The following is a 15,813-nucleotide window of genomic DNA, read 5'->3' on the forward strand; positions in this document are numbered from 1 at the left end:
CTTTCTCTCTTATGTGCATATTTTTAAATAATAGTATAAAAACGTATATGCTCTCTTCTCTATCAACTCAACAATAGAATAACAGAAACTAACCAAATACCAGTTTATTTCTACACAATTAAAATGCAGGTCATCGGCAATATAGGACCATCGTCAACCATTCAGCGCCTACTAAAAACTATAGAGAATTTTTGTATTTTGAATACACGTAGAACTGCTTCTTCGTCTTGCCGTCTTCCGCCACTTTGATAAAAAAGGTAAATCTGTGGCCAACCGTATGCCACATCAGCCATCTACATTCAGCATGTGATTAAATATTTTTCATGGGAAATTTTGTAGTGTAAATTTACCACTAACTGTGAATTATTGCATTAAATCTGTAATTATTAACTTGTAAGCTTGGTTTTATTATAATGAAATTACACTATTGACTCAATATTAAGTTTACATATTTATATATATTGAATACCTTATGTGTTTTACCATGAGGTATATGTATTTTTCCCAAATATTAGTGGAAATAGTTTACAAGAAAATAAACCAAATTTCTTATCGTGTTTTTGTAGTATTCCCTAGTTTTTATTATATTAATATAAATAATAAGTAAATAAATTATAAATAAATAAAGAAAATATTTCTAAAAGGGTTTTACCATAAATAGAAGTCAAGCAAATACATAAATTTGTCACTCTCAACATAGTAAAAAGTGTTCTTTTATTAATCGTTTGGATGAAAATAAGATATTATTTTAAAAGATAATTGCATTGATGCATATTTGCATTACCTTGTTAACTTGAACTACATTTTCTTTCAACAACAATTGAGCATGTTAACCTTACATAATAGAAAAATGGCTGCACTGTACAAACACCGTCTGGATTCTGCCTGCATCACTTGCTCGGTGATCACGTGATCCGATTTGTTAATGTGGTTGGTAAAATTTACCACGTCTAGCCACTAATCACCAACATCCGCCGTTGGCAGTCCTATTAAAACCAAAAGTTAGATCCAAGTTCACCAGCTGTCGAGACCATTCTAAATTTACCTAGCTCATTTTGAAATCACATGAATGTTTGTATTTTTACAAAACAATGTTTACTTTTAGTGTAAATTTAAATTATTTCGAACTCATCAAATACTGTCGATGAAATCGACGAAATCTAATGGATATGATGAAATGAGAACGCATCAAGTATTATCGAAAATAACGACGGGGAAGGCTCGAGAGTGTTTTTTTTTTCTTTTCGACGAGCGACGGCAACGTCGCAAATAACTCCGCGTACGCAACACTATTACGGCGAATATGGGCAATTACGCGATTCTATTCGAGAGAAATTACACGCGCGTAATTAACGCATGCCCGTTAAGACAGTCACAATGTTTCATCGGACAATGAGCTAACTGTACTTATAGTGGTATTTATGTGTGGTTAGCGCGCGTCCGCCCACCGGCATGAACCATAAAGCTTGCATAGTATTTAGCTAGAAGCAATGCCTCTTTTATTTTAAATAATTGGAAAAACAGATTTTTTTAAATTTAAACGTTCTGGAGGTTACTCTACGCCACTGTCCGGTTTCAGAGAATACAGTTATTTTTATTGGAAATGATATTCACACCTTGGCAGCCGCTAACGGCTGATAGTTTATGCACGTTATGGGGCTCATTTGACGGTATTACTATTAATTTTATGTAAAATAATGTGTAACGAGCTGCTACTTTAATGTTTACGCGGGCCGGGGGGCGACAAGCCGCACGAGCGGGTTACCGAACGAAAAAACGAGGTTTTAGCATAGGGGCAGTCGTGTGACGTCATCGATATTTACAACCGAATTACTTAGCGTAGGTTTTACTTTCGCAATAAGTTTTCCTGGTACTAGTGGCCACCAAAGTGGTACCACTTGGTGAAAGTACCAACATAAAAACGACTAATAAAATATTTATGTATGTTATACGAACTAATATAATGTAGACATTTTCGCTAGCGTAATAATAATACGGTTATACCAAATGGTTTGCCACACGAAAACGAATTATACTCTATATATCGCCCTCAATATTTCGGCTTGTTGAAATTAAGACTTTAAAAATGGATGCGTGAAATCTATATATCGACGACGGAAATCGACAATGGTCGAATGTCCTTCTTTAAATTGCCCAACGGCAATGTAACGCCAAGAAGAAGAAGTAGTTCTATGTATAGCGACCACCCTTGGGTAGTGATTTAAGAGGAAAACAAATTAAAACAGGCGGGCAATATTTACGTTTGGCTCTAGGTGGAAGAGTTTGAGTGATCTTAGGGAAATGAAGTTGTCTATAAAGCGCGTAAATGATGTGGTGAATGGCCTTTTACACATCGATGCACGAAAAGTGGGCGGGAAAGATAGTGTCAAAGAACCTCATGGTCATTTATTGAAGTACCTCCTGAAAATAGTAATTTAAAAGAAAGCATAATTTCGTAAGTGGTTCGTTCAAATATTTTAAATTTTTTTTTACCAAAATTTCGCGAAACCTTATATAAAGTTGGCGAAACCACCGTGAAACGCCATTTATATGGCGCTTCGTGACTAGGAAATAGGCGCGTGCACGATCTTTGCTATACATTGCGATGCTCTTACGTAAGTTTACATTTTGCGAATTGAAAGCTCTAGTAGCCTTCCAAAATGTGTATTTTCTTTGTAAGTCGGTTGTATCGGAAAAGGCTTTGGTGTTTTAAGAAAATTACTTAAAATAATATTTATCGCTTGGTATTTGAAAACTGGTGGATGCGCCGGATGAGTGGACAACGGAATTTTGGTCGTATCTTTGGAAGTAACGGGATTTTTTTAGTTTCCACAACAGCACGTTATTAACCTTTTAATTTTGCATCTTTTTTCTAATTTAATAATCTTCGTATCTGTTATGGTTTCTAATATTTCTATACTAGAGAACCATATCTTGGCAGACTCTATATTTAGAAAAAGATTTAAAGCGTTCTAGCGGATGTCTTTTTGCAATTTTTGAACATTTTTACCACAAATTAGCAATTGGGGTAAGATGCTTTGTAAAAAAATATTTGTTTTGCCAAAATCACTGGTAATTACGGCTATAAGGTTTTGAATTTGGTTTAAGGCGGATGCGCCGGGCATAACTTGGTGCAAGTATAGTGAATTTGATTACCCGCAGATGGCTCTGTTAAAAGTGAACATGTCGAATAAGCGTAGTTTGTAAAAATTAAAAAATCGGATTTTACCAAGATCCAATTTCGAATTAAAAACTATATCATTTTGGAACCCTTCTAGGCATATATTTTCCAGCACCAAGCATAAATGTTTTCTATTCAGATCGCGTGCCTATTGGAAAATGGCTTGGAAAATGGCAATGATCGCTCGAAGGCTTCGACAATTCAGTAGATCAAGCCATATCACTTTGAGACGCACTTTACCACATAAATATTCGGATTTACCTTTCTCTGGGTTACGCAAAACGATTGAAGAATGCCGACCAATGCCTCCGGCAGCAATTAGGACGCAGGTGGCGCTGTTTACCGTAATTATTCGGTTGATGGTGTAAACAACGCCTTAGGTTCGTGCGAAACCGAACCATAACTTTTTAATACCTAATTCGGATCGTTAAATGACGAAGCAGGTTCTGCGCGCGTCTTCCAGTAAACGGACTCCGGGTTTGTTTAACATTGATTCGATTTGATTATTCAAATGAGCCGTATTGCATCACACAGTCAATAAGTATGCGCAAGATATTGTTATCGCAAATAGGAATCTGGTTATTGAATACCGGTACCAAGGTCGTCGGTATTTTGCGCTTCTGTGGTGCCATTTTTTTAACGCCAGTAAGAAAGCAATGTGTTCAGAAAATACGTATTTGACTCTATATAATTTTAGCGCCTACGATAATTTGGATAGAGTCGTTCATAGCCTCGGTAGCGCAGTAGGCAGCGCGTAAGTCTCATAATCTTAAGGTCGTGAGTTCGATCCTCACCCGGGGCATTAATTTTTGTCAATTTTTTCGACGAAGAATAATTGATATGGGCTGAAATTTTGCAAAAGAGCTTTCGGAATAATGGGATAAGGAAAGATTGTAATATAAGAAAAGGTCATCTTCGTATTTTATTTTGCTCTTTTAATATAACTGGGTAATTTATTTTCACGTGTAAAAGTGGTGGTTGTATCTTCGCCAGTTCGATTTGACAGTAATTGCGAAAACAATTTTTAAAAAGAAAAAAAAAAAGTGTTGTCAGGAGTGGGATTCGAACCCACGCCCACAGAGTGGACCAGAACGCTCAATACCTACACAGTGTAGGCAAGGTTAACCTTGAGTCTGGCGCCTTAGACCGCTCGGCCATCCTGACATGCAAAGAAATTTGCGTGAAACTGTATGTCTTGGTCAATAATAGAATTTAAATTTTATCTTCTGTCTATCACTGCCGCAAGTAGCCTTTTAGTGGCCTCTGAACACCTATTTTAGGTTTGTTTTATTTAAAAGAATTTCGAGTAATTCCTCAGATTAAGAGAATACTACCTGGTAGTAATTTTTTTGTCTCGACGCATCAAGTTCTGTCATATTATTTATTTCAAATTTTATCCATTAGTCATTGGCATTAGGCGTTTGATACATATTTAAGTTTCGAATGGATCGTAGTGGTTGCATTATTGAATTATAGTTATTAGTACCTACCACAGGGAGTTTGGACAAGTCGGCACTAAAAAGGAAAGCGAAATCAAACGCAAATTAGTATACTGATGAGATCGAGCGATCCAAATGGATCCCTATCGTCACCTATATGAATTTTTAAAGTCAAATCTTTAATGATTAACCGACCATATTATTATGCGTTGTTTAACATTTATTTACTTTAATGTAATTTAATCAATATTTGCTTGCTATACTCTTAGCTTTTATTTCACAAATCGGTATTGGTCGTTAACAACAGCAACAACAACACTTTCGCATTAAATAAAATTGACTTTGTAGGCTCAGTTTTTCACTTTCTAGCTATCGGGAACCTGACATGCTAATGTAAATGTAATCTAAAGTCCATTGGTTGATGTTGTTTCCTTATATTTGGCCAGTGTCTCTTTATTTTAAGAAACTGTTTGTTAGCCTAAACATAATATATGTTTTTTGTCAAAAAGAGTTTTTTTTAAACCTTCCAATTACAAATAACACTGTACATTTACAGTCCATTTTTCAGCAATTTCCAAATCACTATTTTTTGATCAATGATTATTATTATTTGCTTGGCATTCGGTAGACGAAAGTATAATATATCAGTGGACCTAATGACCTTATATCTGACATTCTGATCATGACCAAGGCATCTAAATCAACTTGCTCAAAGATTGACCCATTAAGTTCTTATAAGTATTAATTAAACACCCAGTACATTTGCGTAATTCGATGTGTGTGGATTTCGCTCCTGCATATGCGGTCTACCCGCAGGCACATACACGAGGCACTTTCTTCGCGGAGGTCCCATGTCACTCAACTTTGAGGAAATATATAAAAGCAAATTAAAACCGCACCCGGGCGATGGATCTTTATCGCGTAGCCGTCAGTAATTTTTGTACGGCTAAAATATCTCCACGTATACATGCATACCATCTTCGTCCCTAACGATTTACCATACGTTACGTGTTTCGAAATTTTAATGGCGATCGTACGACGCGAACTTCCGCCCGAGATCGTATTTATAGAATGCGCTAACGCATCTCTGATTTTGTCAGCGTGGAATTTCGCTAAGCCCCCTTACGATTTGGTTAATCCGGCTCGAAGGACCGAATGTTGATGAAAATGTCCGTAACGTTGGCAATCCGTTTCCAATTTCAAGGATGGCGATTATTGCGGAGGTGTGGCCCATGGAACACTCATTTTTGCGCGACATTTCGCGTTTTTAATTTTCGAAAGGTCGCGGACCTGCCGTAATTATCGGTTGCAAAATGGCAACCGTATAACCTAACGGTTGAGTCTATACTCAGCCTGACTGAAGTTAAGCCGCTAAAGTTCTACATTTCATGCTTTGTGTTTAAAATTAAACTTCCCCATATATACGTTGTTAAAGCTCATTCGTTTTCTTTTATATACAGGGTGGTTTTATATATACAGGACTTCCCATAAATGTAAACTCATGCTTTGTTTAACTATTTGATTAACTATCAATATAAACAAACCTATCTATCATATTCGATATATCTGAATTATGGTATGTTGGTTTGATTAACATAAAATATTATTTTTCTTTGTTATACAAATTAAACAAAGATCAATATTTCTAATAAAAAAAATCATTATGTACAAGGGAAATGTTTACCGCATTTTTGAAACAATGATCATGCAAATCAAATTTGTTTTAACGCGCACGTACATGAAATACGCCCTTTGCATAGACAAACATTAGGGCCATTAAGTTATGCATTTCAATCTCGTTCTCGTGATACTAGTGTATCCCGAGGTCGGTCGATTTTCGCTGGCTCTTCGTCGACTCCTTCGAATGCTTATTATTATTGGAATGCTTAGAATTATTCTGAGTTAGTTTATTTAACAAACATTTGGCAGTTGTGTTCTAAATTTGTTAATAAAAAAAAATAGTTGCAAGTAACATATTTTATACATGATAATAACTACTTTTTAATTTTTTTTTTCAAAGAAACTTCTACATGCTACTGTAATACTTTTTACAAAATTTCTACACACACACAGCTTGACTGAAACAGGCTCGTATTTTACTCTGTACCTGCTGAAAATGAAAATGAGGGGCATAAACACCGTCTCGTATAACTCATTCCCATATTGGTGGCAGGTAGAGACCTGAGTCGCGGTTGAGATCGTTAGGTTGTTTATAGATTTCTATAGACTCTCGGATTTTTCGTTGGTAGAAGGACTGATTACACGCAAGATTTTAGTTTTATCGAATAAAATTTTATGTCCGGTTTCATGGGTCATTGGGTCATTGCGTTTACAGAAAACCTATGCACACAGACCGATCACATCACCATCCGGCCCAAAAATCATCGGTTATCAACTCTCTTGTTTACAACTATCTCAGCCTTAGTCACTGAACCCATAATTAAAACACCTTACCTCTACTCTAATAATTTCCACATTAAAGATATTAAGCGTTCCATCAATAAATACACTTCACCACAACCTTTCAATAGCAATGAGGCCGAAAGCAATCCTACACTTGCCACTGTGGTCCTTCCTTACATTCAAAACATCACTGACCACATATCAAAAGTTCTAAAGAAGTATAACGTCAAAACTAGATTTACCACTTGCCCAAAAATCTCTCAACAGCTTCGGTCCGTCAAAGACAAAATTCCATTTGAGATGCCAGGAGGTTACAGCATTCCATGCATATGTGGCAAAAAATACATTGGAGATACCGGACTAAAAATATCAACAATACTCAAAGAATACGAATGGGCCTCACGACTAAGACATATAAACTCATCAGCTGTTGCGGACCGCACTCATGAAACTGGACATAAAATTTCATTGGATAAAACTAAAATTCTTGCATGTAATCAGTTTTTCTAGCAACGAAAAATCCGAGAGTCTATAGAAATCTATAAACAACCTAACAATCTTAACTGCGACTCAGGTGTCTACCTGTCACCAATATGGGAATCAGTCATCCGAGACGGTGTTTATGCCTCTCATTTAGCTCCGCCCCTTTCAAACAATATAAAAGCAGGTACAGAGTAAAATACGAGCCAGTTTCAGTCAAGCTCTGAAGAAGCCAACAGGATGATTGGCGAAACGTCAGCAAGTTCGACTCAGCAAAAACCGATGCAGGAGGAATCCAGAAGTTTTGTAAAAAGTATCACTTTTGGATTGTCAAGACCATGTTTGTACTTTCAGGTGTAACTAACATTTTCTTCCAATGGACACAGTATTAAATAATTACTGCCTGTCTATAATTATTAACCACTTATTAGAATAATAAAACATTAACAACAAACACAATAAAAACAAAAATGTCAATAACTCGGACACTGCGACTATGATATTATAGCGTAAAATAAAAAATGTGGCACTACATTTTAGAAAAATTGTTAAGGTGTTTGAAGTTTCTTTATTTTTTACCAATATTTGAGTCACCCTGTATAGCGCTACCTAACTGCTTTTCCTTAAGTACATGAACCGTAAGCAGTATTTATACATAACATGTTTTTTTAAAAAGACCTTGCATTCAGTTCTTTTTTTTTGGAAAATTGTAAATATTTAAAAAGCTACTTATTTTAGAAGTAACATATGTGAGAACTAAAATTAACGAGAGATTTCAAAAATTAAGGGTGGTTAGGGTGCTCGATATGAAAAAATAACTTTATTGGACATCCTATATTTATAAATTAATTTTAGGTTATGTGTCTTAATCATCTGCGCAATTTTCTAATTTTAAATGAATTTTTCTATCGCCAACGGGTTCTCAGATATCAGCCGCGGACGTACGATTGGGACACCCTGTATACGGTATCTTTAAGATATATTTCCACCAGAAATTATATTATTCCTAGACAACTAGATATAAAGACATTCATTTCACCCTATCGCTCGTCTAAAAAAATGCTTTGTAAGGCGTTGTTTTCAAATCTCAGAAGTGGGATCGGCGCGTGTCTCAATCTTAGTCGTTATACATAGATCCTTGTCAATATACCGGTTGCGCGAGCAAAACGGCCGTTTGGTATTCGTGTCCATTAAGGTTGGCGATCGACCTTCGCGTTAAAAAATTGTTAATAGTTACGTCATTGCCGATTGTTTATTGTTTCGGACGAGGTATGCGGCGTTTATGCAAACGCAATACCAACGGGGTACATGCGAGGCGATAAAACCCATTTCGGCATCACATTCCGTACCACCTTACACTCGCAATTTGGTCATAGTTCGTTTATTTTCCCTGTCGTTTTGAGCGTTTTCCGATTAGAGATATTCGAATGGTCATTTCTAACCGAGCGGTACCGTCATTGTTCTGCGCCGCACGATTCAGTGCTCATTTGGCATTCATTTGTCGGCCAGATGTTTCTAGACAATGAGCCGATTACCGAGAAATACAAACAAATCATTACCAATTATGCAAATCCGATTTTGCATCTTCTTGCGACACTCGGTACGACCAAGGCGAATGCTTTCTTGTGCCGTAGTATTTTGCTACCTAAATTGATCAGGTATTCCAAATTATTTGGAATAAAAAGAATTATTGTCACCTTTTAGGTGATTTAAAAAAAAACTTCGTATTTTATTCTTGCTTGGTGAAGGAATTTGGACTTCAAAAACCATTTTCAAGTAATAAGCTCAAAGCGTTCGGACTAATGTAAGTTGCTCTAAATGAACGTATTTTGGCATTAGGAATTTATCAGACCTTTTGGGGCTTTCAATATAAGCGGTACCGGCAAATCTAAGCGCTACCAAATTCAATTAATTTCGAATTTTCGAATTGTGATGAAGGATAGAGCTAGAGGTAAAGTCTGTTCACAGATAAGTGACTAACTGATAAGGAAAGAGCCGGGCAAACTGTAAGAATGAAATATGGCCGAACAGGTCCATACTTTGCTTAGAATTTATTTATTTTTTTTTTTGTTAGGAAAGATACTAAACAATATTTGTTTATGTTTAAATCTAAAATAAAATTACAAATTATTTTTATTGCCTACTTAAATTATTTAAAATTATTCACATAATATATCAGGGTCACTATCGCTATCATCGATTGTTCTATTTATTATTTGTTCTAATTTATTTCCAATATGGATATACGATTGTTCCGCTTTTTCTATATGATTAACAGAATTTGTCCAACTTTGTGGAGGGTTTCTATAAGTTTGAGGACATTGGGGTTCACAAGGGGAAAAAGATTGTTACGGCGAATGGCAGATTTCAGTTGGTGCCAAACATGTTCAATGGGATTAAATATACAGTGGTAAGAACCTCAATTAATTGCTTTTTGGTATAATCTTCGTGAAAGTAAATGTAGTTTTGGATTGTTGCTTTTGTGTCACATGAGGAAGGGGTTTTAGTCAACTGTCTACTGTGATAACTTACATTGTCAGTTGCAATGACGCTATTAGGAGGAATGTTTGGAACTAGTTTTTAAACCAACTTTCAAATAAATCAGCGGTGGTGCCTTCATGGTAATCCAGACAAGAATCTTTAATATTTTTCGCAAAAAATCCAACCATCTTTAGAGCCAGCATGCAAAATAGTTATTATTTTACCTCTTTTTGATGGCGCGTTTGTTTTACACTTATCAGTTGAGTCAACGCAATCCTTTTCAGGGGTATCATAAGTGTCGAACCAGGTTTCATCCAAGTAAATAATTGGCCTTTGTTCTCTGTAAATCCTATTTTTTTCTAGATATTCCAGTGGCCATTTCCGAATTCTAAAAGATTCCATTAAAACTTGCGTTGTGTTAATTTTTTTTAATCTAAAACCCATGTGTTGAATACACTTCCATAAGGTAGTTCTGCCACATTTAACACCGGTTTCATCTTTTTCAAGCCGCCTAATTAAGATATCTAATGTAGGCACGCTTTGTTCCTCGTATAACTGGTAAATTTTATGCCGTATTATATCTTGACCACTTTCATCTACACTCGAGAAAATGTCAGCATCGCTTCTTTTTTTCCTCGCTCACAATTTTCCGTAGAGTTGATGTTGAAATTTTCGTCAATGTGGCCGTTTCTTCTAAAGATGCTTGCTTGCTGGCACTACGTTCAATGAGAGGCAAATAAACATTGTTTATAAGTTCCTTAGTCTCAATAGAATAGTGTTTTCTACATTTGGGCTGGAGCATCTCCTGAGATACACTAGACTCGCACATATTTTGTATAATTCGCACACGATTCAACACACGCTGCATTACACACGAAATAAGAATGATTACTAATAAACTTAAACTAAGTAGTATACCAAACCAAAGAATATTAAACACAGGTAGGTATAAAAATATTTTGTATTACGGACCACAATTTTACCTGAATTTAAATTCCAAAACTTTAGGTAATAATCTTGTTGCATTGTCTGTTAATGACCACCCTTGGATAATCCCATTCAAAAACAATTGGTAACTTTCTTATATCTATGAACAGACCATATGTGTTCCATTCTATAATGCCATAACAAGTTGCTTTAGAATTTGTTCTTTTGACAGGATATTTAGACCATATCATTCTATAAAAGTTTGACAAAATAGCTTTTAGTAATCAACTTAACAAACTTTTCGCTTCTTCCTTGAGTAGAATTACGCATCTGGTGCACCTCACAGTTTTAATATGAGATCTTTGTTATTTGATGTATTTATTGTTGATTTATCTGAGTTATCGTGTTTTTCGCAGATGATTTTAGGAAACTTTGTAGAATAGGCTCATTTGAAAATTGTCAAGTCATTAACTAAACATAGTGGTACAATGGTAGAGAAATAACGTACTTTCATTTAAATGCAGCTGAATGTAAAGTTTCAACTTTGACGAGCGAAGCGAATCCTATCCATCCATCCGTTATGGACGCAGGATGAGTCCTGCGGTATTTTATTTTATTTATGGAATCTATGTGTTATTACAAAATACAAAATTTTTAAATTATTCAAATTTAAAATTAAAACTGCTTTTTGGCGGTGATTTAAGAAACGACACTGTTGGTATTTGGTATGAATAAGAACTGGTTTCGTATGGAAGTTTGGCCATGAAATATTCGCGAAGTGTCCAATTTTCAAAATAGAGTATCCCATATTTTTTATATTGCAAACTCCCTATGGTATTATTGTGGCAAAAGCGGGATTTAAAAACCTACCATTCTTGCTAGATATGTTCTAATTAATCTTAATTTGTTATGCTAAAATTATAATCTTTCCGCATCTTTACCTTGTTTTTTGAAATAAAATGATTGAAGATTAGATTAAGATTTGATACACATGTTCATTCGCTTTTAGAGGTGAAGCTTGACTTTTGGTGACAAACGTCGCGAATTCTATTTTCAATATTTTCCCGTGTGGCTTTGAATCGACCAATTCTAGATCAACACCGTTTAGAAAAGCTATGGCCAAGTTTTTATAGGCATCGTCAAAGTTAGTTTGTTCCGAAGGGGATGAGGGCCTAGCATTAAAAAGAATATAGTTCATACAAAACTCCGAGTGGATAAAATTATTTACTTTCTTATAAACAAAGAGAATATCAAAACATTTTCTTCTGGACTTTAGCTATTGCAAGCGACAAAAGTAAGTTCTCATTATAATGGGTGTTTTTTTTTATGTATAGAACTTTAAGTTGGCATTACTGTTCAAGATGGCGCCCGATTTAACAGCTGTCAAGTGATTTGTTCTCAATTTGGTTTGGCAATTCATCATGAATAGACTCACGCCTGAACAACGCTTGCAAATAGTGCAATTCTATTTCGAAAATAATGGTTCTGTGCGGAATACGTATCGCGCACTACGTCCATTTTATCGTCGACAAAATCGTCCATCAGAGCAGTTAATTCGATTAACCACACCACGTTTACTTTTATTGATTCCTCGCATCCCCAGAGACGCCGTACGGTGCGTACAGAAGAAGAGAGAGAGCGTAGCATTGAGGAACATCCGAATGAGTCCATTCGCCATCGAGCACAGGAAGATGAAGAGGAAGATTTTGCGGAAGGATCTTAGTTTATGTACTTACAAAATCCAACTCGTGCAAGAATTGAAGTCGAACGATCATCAAGTAAGGCGTAGATTCGTCGAATGGGCCCAAAGCGAGATTGCCGTTGTTCCCGATTTTCATAAGCGAATTTTATTTAGCGATGAAGCGCACTTCTGGTTGACAACAAACAAGACTGCCGCATTTGGAGCGAAGCTAATCCTCAAGTGTGTGTCGAAACACCGTTACATCCAGAGAAACTGACTGTTTGGTGCGCTTTATGGGCTGGTGGAATCATTAGTCCGTACTTCTTCAAAAACTATGATGGCCAGAACGTTACAGTCAATGGTGATCGGTATAGAATTATGATTACTAACTCTTTCATTCCTGAATTGAATAACCATGATGTCCAGGAGATGTGGTTTCAACAATACGGCACAACATGTCACACAGCTCGTGCCACAATCGATTTATTGAAAGACACGTTTGGTGACCGCCTAATTTCAAGTTTTGGACCTGTGAATTGGCCTCCAACATCTTGTGATTTAACACCGCTAGACTACTTTCTGTGGGGCTATGTAAAGTCATTGGTCTATGCGGATAAGCCACAAACGCTTGACCATTTGGAAGACAACGTTCGCCGTGTTATTGCCGATATACGGCCACAAATGTTGGAAAAAGTCATCGAAAATTGGACGTCCAGATTGGACTACATCCGCGCCAGCCGTGCCGGTCATATGCCAGAAATCATAATTAAAATTAAAGATTATCTTTCGGATAAATAAAATTCACGTCAATCGAATAATCCATCGTTGTTTTATTGTAACTTAAAGTTCTATACATCGAAAAAAAAACACCCCTTATAAAGATGAAAGTATCTTCTGTTGCATTGCATTCTGTTGAAACGAAAATTTAGAACATTAATGAATTTTATTTGGTCACTCCCGATTCGATCCACGGAATTGTGGTACATCGGATTGTTTTGACTAATACTCCAGAAAACTTCTAACGATTCCGCAATATGTAATGTAATGTAATTAAAGAAGCTGGATTCTTAAAGACTTTACTAATGGGATTTGAGCAACACTTTAAAGTCCAGAATGACCTCTACATGTATAACAACGTTAACACATTTTAATATAATGTTGTTTAATTTTATATTCACATTTCACGAGAGATTCAGCTTAGAAAAACTATGTAGTTACATTTAAGTACTCAGAAATTCTGTTTTAGTTCGCGTTCAAGTTTACTATGTCTCAAGATGAACTTGTTAAGTTCCTATGTGAACTCGGTTGTTAAGTCCACTCAAGAAGATCTTATCTTGAAACCTCCCAAATTTCTAAGTTGAACAGTCAAACTTGACAAAGGCTTGGGAAAAATCGGTATAAGGGACGCACACATCACCACCATTTTCTGAAACTATGCTGGTTACTGTCATTGTTATTCTTAATGTAAAAGAACAATAGCTCCAACAAAATATACCTAAAAACTTTTCCAAAATGACATTGTAGGGAAATTCAGGAAAAAATCATCATCCTGTTCGCTTCAGATTCATTTACGCTCTGAAGAAGCTAACAGAAGATTTGTCAATAATAAATAATAATTTATATACGGTTTGTATTTTCACTCATTTCATGATTGAAATTATCTCATATTACATTAATAAACAAGATTGCTTTCGAAAAATCGTCGCCAAGCAGTTTCTTACTTGAAAGATAAGCCGCTTCGCGGTTTCTTGTGGTAGAGGGACGCATTGTTTTTCTATCGTGCTCCTGCGGACCACTATGGAACTTTCGCAAAATCGATGTCATTTTATTGTGCATACACCCTGTATAAAGTGTCTTTCAAGTCTCACCGAACTTCAAAGTTAAATTTGTACAAATAATAGCGTTGTCGATTGATATTTTTGCAAATATCTCGCGCGCCCTGTATAATTGATGAAATCTGAAACTCTCTCTCGACACAGTTTACGATGCTGTTCAAATCAAATTATAGCATCTTTAACAATTTTTCATTTAACCCCAATAATTTACCCACAGATTTTTTGCCCATAAACGACACACCCTGTATATAATTCAAACAATTTTCGAAATAGAGGTAAAAGCCACGTTTCCTGGTATATGATTTTTTCCAATTGAGTAAGTGGTTTTCACGAAAATACTTGTTTTCTGAAACCATGCAGTCCGTGGTAATAGTAAATGACGTCATCGCGTCTAGATTGAGAACGAGAAATGGTGATTTTCATTTGCATTTTTTCCAATATCCCGAACAGCGCATGTGATAGACGAAAACCGTAAATGAAAAAAAAAATGTAGCTTTTGGTGTGGCCTATAACACTGTTTAAACCAATTGGCCATATTTTTCACGAATTTTGATTTACGGCTAATAATTTAATAGCGAAAAGAACGATTTTCGGAGTCTTTTAGATTTTTGTCTATAATCGAAAAACCCTGTATGTAATGGAAAAAATGCCTGCAATGAAAGTTATGGTCCCGGATCTCCCGCGTTTCGTGGTTCTCGAATTTTGACGATAGTTTTCGAGAAAATAATTTTTTTCTGGAAGTCAAAATATACCCAAAAAAAAAAAAATTCAAAAATTTAAAAAAATGCTTTGCGAGAATTGATTAAGTCTTTTTTTATCACCTGTTAATTTTTGAATATAGCTCATAATATCTTGAACACCCTGTGCAACAGGTGAAGACCTTAAACACAATATACCGCCATGTAAAATTAACTGACATCCCAAGCACAGTCTTTCAGTTATAGGCCATTGCCAATAATAGGGGGATCCCATTTTTCAGGTTTGAATTTGCGGCGCACCCTGTACATTTTTAAAAAATTTTCAGGAATAAAATTTTATGGAGCCGAATCTTCTGCGTCTTCTCGTTTAAGAACTTTTTCGATCACATAAACCGTTTTCGAGAAATGATTCTTTTCTTAGACCCTTGCACACGCGATTTTTTTTTAAATACTTCCCGACCCCGCAGCCTTCCCAATTTCAATAGTTCGTGTTTCATAGCAATGTCCAAAAAACGGTCGATAATCGAAAAACAAAAATGGCCGCCATTGTCCCATCGCCGCCATTTTCAAATGTCTTATGCACCTAGTGGACGGTAAAAAAGGAGCAAAAATTGAACCACCTAGTTCAAACGGCTCGAGAGTTATTGAATTAAAATCTGTGACACAGAGAACGGAGAAACGGAAAACA

At 35.8% G+C, this 15,813-nt stretch overlaps 1 protein-coding gene and 2 non-coding genes across 3 annotated transcripts in view; 2 read left to right on the top strand and 1 right to left on the bottom strand.

Moving 5' to 3' along the window:
• The window catches only part of LOC132706764 (unconventional myosin-XVIIIa), a 124,571-nt gene that overhangs the window by 38,358 nt on the left and 70,400 nt on the right, over positions 1-15,813 (top strand). The window lies entirely within an intron of this gene.
• Trnam-cau (transfer RNA methionine (anticodon CAU)) lies at positions 3,911-3,983 on the top strand. Its single transcript has one exon. It is a non-coding gene; the product is annotated as a tRNA-Met (tRNA).
• Positions 4,229-4,345, bottom strand: Trnal-caa (transfer RNA leucine (anticodon CAA)). Its single transcript has 2 exons — positions 4,308-4,345; positions 4,229-4,273 (listed from the first exon to the last, which is right to left on the bottom strand). It is a non-coding gene; the product is annotated as a tRNA-Leu (tRNA).

Source organism: Cylas formicarius, unplaced genomic scaffold (genome assembly GCF_029955315.1).
Source record: "Cylas formicarius isolate icCylForm1 unplaced genomic scaffold, icCylForm1.1 PGA_scaffold_8__14_contigs__length_24414737, whole genome shotgun sequence".
Taxonomy (NCBI): domain Eukaryota; kingdom Metazoa; phylum Arthropoda; class Insecta; order Coleoptera; family Brentidae; genus Cylas; species Cylas formicarius.